We start from the raw sequence: 3,840 nt of genomic DNA, 5'->3' as shown, positions 1-3,840 counted from the left end.
GGCAGGGTACAGGCAAAGGGCCCCAGCCTGGGCTTCAAGATGGAGTCCCAAGCCCACATTTCCTGGCTGAGACCCAGAGCAGGTCTGTCAACCTCTGTGTGCTGCGCTTTGCTCATTTTTATTCCTGTGTCTGTCTACGTGTGTGCACGAGTGAATGTTTCTAGAAGAAGGGGGGCTGGGCCAAAGGGCATGCAGTTTGGGTTCTGGAAGAGACCGCCAGACGACCTTCCAAAGAAGGGTCCAGAACCAGGTTATTTCTGAAATTGTTGCTGGCACGAACATTTCTTTGACCTCTAGGGGAAGGGAGTAATGCCCTTAGACAAGCCGTTTAACCTCGGTGAGACTTGGTTTTGCGCATCTGTACAATGGGAGGCCCAGAGCAATGCACATGAAGGTGCTCTGGAGGGAGCAAAGTGCTGTTTAAAAAATTTTTAATGTTTATTTATTTTTGAGAGAGAGAGAGCGAGTGGGAAAGGGGCAGAGGAAGAGGGAAACACAGAATCCGAAGCAGGCTCCAGGCTCTGAGCTGTCAGCACAGAGCCCGATGCGGGGCTCAAACTCGTGAACCGTGAGATCATGACCTGAGCCAAAGTCGGACACTCAACCGACTGAGCCCCCCAGGCGCCCCTGCAAAGTATTATTTAATGTGAAGGACTGAGATTGTCATTAACACTGGGAAGCTCAGTGGCTGGACACCACCCCCTCCATCGTGCAGAAGGCAGAGCAAGGAGCCCAGCGAGCAAGGAGAAGGAATCTGTCTTCTTTTTTTTTTTTTTTAATGTTTTTATTTATTTCTAGGAGAGAGAGAGACAGGCAGCGTGAGCAGGGGAGGATCAGAGAGAGAGAGGGAGTCATAGACTGAAACAGCTCCAGGCTCCGAGCCGGCAGTCAGCACAGAGCCGGACGTGGGGCTCGAACCCATGAACCGCGAGATGATCCAAGCAAAAGTCGGACGCTCAACCGACTAAGCCACCCAGGCGCCCCAGAAGGAATCTGTCTTAAGTCAAGCATCAAGGGTATGCAAGACCCATGCGGCAGCAGGAGGGGTGGGCATGATTCTGCCCCCCAGTGGGCATCTGGCAGTGCTTGGAGACACTTCATTTGGCACAACTAGAGAGGTTTCTACCAGCATCTAGTAGCTGGGGGCGGGGGGGGGGGGAAGAATGATGCTAAACCCCCTCAGTGCACAGGATGGCCCCAATACCGAGAATTACTCCACCCCCAGGGTCAGCATTGCCGACATGAGAAGGGCTGCTCTGCTCTGCCTTCTCGCCTGATGCCTACCCCCCCAACCACCTCATTCAGAAATGAGGAAACTGAGGCTCAGAGAGAGAACGACTTGCCCAAGTTTCCCCCACCAGCAGGAGGCAGGAGTCAACTCTCTGCCGCACCTGACTTTATGGTCTGCTGTCCTAAAACACAAAGGTTTTATGACTTTGCCCCTGAAATCACAGCTGTTGCTTCCACCCATTTGTGGTAGCAGCTACGCACGTTATGAGGATTAACTCATTTTATGCAGATATAAGATTAATAATCTGCTCAAGATCCCACCCCAAGGGGCAGATATGGGTTCTAGGCCCAGATAAGAGGGGTACAGAGGCCAATCTCTTGACCTCTATGCATGCCAGTTCCCCTTCATGCCCTGAACTTTCACCTTGGCACCTTGTACCTGGCTCCCTGCTCTAAATGGGAGCATAATAGCCAACCCCTTAGCTGGAGGCCCACCTCAAGATGCCCCCCCCCCCATTTGCAGGGACCTGGTGGCTGTGGCCCCACTGGGTGGCTCACAGGGGCTGCTGCCAGTTTCAGTTTCTGCCCCATCCGGTGGCAGGAAAAGCAGCCGTGCTCTGAGAGGGACAGCAGACCGCTGCAGGGTGGGCTCAGTACCAAGATCACACGGGGTGAGCACTGAAGCACAGACCCCCAGGAATGGCTTCTACAAGGTGGCCTGTGGGGGTGGGGGAATGCTGAGTTCCAGCTCTGCCCCTTCCCGGCTGCACGACATTCTCAGAGCCTCTGCGTCTCCTCTGACAAGCAGAGGGGTCAATGCCAGGAGGCCCAGCGCCAAATGTGAGGCCCTGAGCCCCTGTCCTGGACCCCAGCACCCCACAACCCCTGGAGGGACTATGGCCGGCTTTCCCACCCGCTGGCCGGATGACCTTGAGCCAGGGTCTTCCCCTCTTTACGCCTCTGTTTGCTCAACTGTCAAGTGAGGGAGCAGATCTTTCATCAAGAAGTCCTTTGGGGTTTGAGGATCCAGGCCCGCCTCTCCCCAGGGCTGACCTCTTTGGGCATCCAGAGCACACGTTTCTCCATACCCCATATCCCGCATGCAGCTCCAAAGAGTAAGGCAAGCCTCCTTGCCTTTCTCTTTCCTGTCCTCCACCCTGGCCTCCCAGAGAAGCTGTTTCCGGCCGCTCAAGTCACCAACATCCTCACCCTTGGCCCAAGAATGGCAACAATGTCTCCAGGCCAAGTGCAGCATTTACCTCCTCTGGCCAAGTGCCGGGAATTCCACTGATCAGTGCCCACTGGACCTGGGGGGGAGGGGGGCCCCGGGGAGCAAGCTGGGACCCCTTCTCTGCATCTGACACTCCCTTCTCTGGGGAGCCTGGACTGCCTCAGGGGAGAGTATCCTGAACACCAGCCCTTTGTGTGGGGGCTGGGGGGTCCCGGGGGGTCTTGCTGCCTTGGGGGCCATCTCTGTTGTCAGAGTCTAGAGGGTACTAGAAAGGCCCCTAGGCTCAGGGTCCCGGCTTTAAGGGTTTCGTTCTTACTAAATATCCTCTGGTCCTATCTCTAGCCAGGGTGGGAGAGGGGAGGTGGGATGGAAACAAGAGGGGCAGTGAGGTGTGGGGGTACAGTCGGGGAAGGACTGGGTTTGGGAGAGGCAGGGAGAGTGGGTACAGGGAGTTAATGAGAGGGGATTGGCTTGAAAGGGTTGGAGGGAGATGGAGTCAGGTGGGTGGCTTGGCCCAGATGGGTGGCCAGCCCCTTGTCCTGCTTCTGAGTATGAAAGGCCCTGGCCTTGCATCTGATGGAGGGAGAGGGTACCTCCCCCAAAATGCTTGTACTGTGGTGGTGTGTGTGGCAACTGTGTCTTTGTCATGGGTGGGAAGGGGGGTCATGGGCCCCTTGGGGGAGGGGGAGGGAATCCTCCACATCCCAAAGCAAATCTCAGAGTCCAGTTTGATGGTGGGGTACGCAGGGCGGTCCCTGTTGGGTGTGAGGCCGACATGCTGAGTCTCTGCACTCGGATTTCCTTGTCTTAAGGAGGGGCTTCTTTCCCAGGACATTTGGAGGGGGTTCATTTTCCACGGAGGAAGGGTCCTCTTATCTACCAGCTGAGAAGACCCTCATCATGCCGAAGCGAGGGTGGAAGGAGAGATCCAAACTTAGTTTCCAAGGGAGGCGGAAGGTGCATCCGTCCCCGAAGAGATGAGAGGGGCCCTAGTTATGCGTGGAGGCAGGACCCCACTTTCGGGGGGGTGCACATTCCATTCCAAGGGGGTAAATCGGGGAGGGGAAGCCTGGGGCCCGGAGGAAGAGCTCGTTTCTGATGGCAACTGGAAGCTATTTTGCTCTCTGGGAGGTGAGAGACCCTCTGTTTTTAGAGGGAGGGGACCCGCGTCTCGGGAGGATGAGGGCCCCGTTTCTGGGAGAAGACGCCCCGTCTTTGCTCCCTGGGGGCAAGGCCATCTCGGTGGACGGGCCTCCCCACGCGACCCGGCGCCGGCCCTTACCTCCAGGCCCCGGCTACGGTCTGCGGGCTCCGGTCTGCGGACTCCGACGTGCGGGCGCCGACCTGAGGCTCCTGCGCTCCGGGCTCCGGGTGCGCGG

At 57.1% G+C, this 3,840-nt stretch overlaps 1 protein-coding gene across 1 annotated transcript in view; it reads right to left on the bottom strand.

Moving 5' to 3' along the window:
• The window catches only part of ABAT (4-aminobutyrate aminotransferase), an 82,897-nt gene extending 79,066 nt beyond the window's left edge, over positions 1 to 3,831 (bottom strand). Inside the window, exon 1 of the mRNA XM_077773220.1 lies at positions 3,744 to 3,831. The gene's annotated coding sequence lies outside the window, so the exon portion shown is untranslated. The remainder of the gene's footprint in view (positions 1 to 3,743) is intronic.
• Positions 3,832 to 3,840: the final 9 nt, after the last annotated feature.

Source organism: Crocuta crocuta, unplaced genomic scaffold (genome assembly GCF_008692635.1).
Source record: "Crocuta crocuta isolate KB4526 unplaced genomic scaffold, BGI_CrCroc_1.0 scaffold16, whole genome shotgun sequence".
NCBI classification, from domain to species: Eukaryota; Metazoa; Chordata; class Mammalia; order Carnivora; family Hyaenidae; genus Crocuta; species Crocuta crocuta.
Note: the sequence above shows the minus strand (reverse complement) of the source record. Positions and strands in the feature narration are given on the sequence as shown.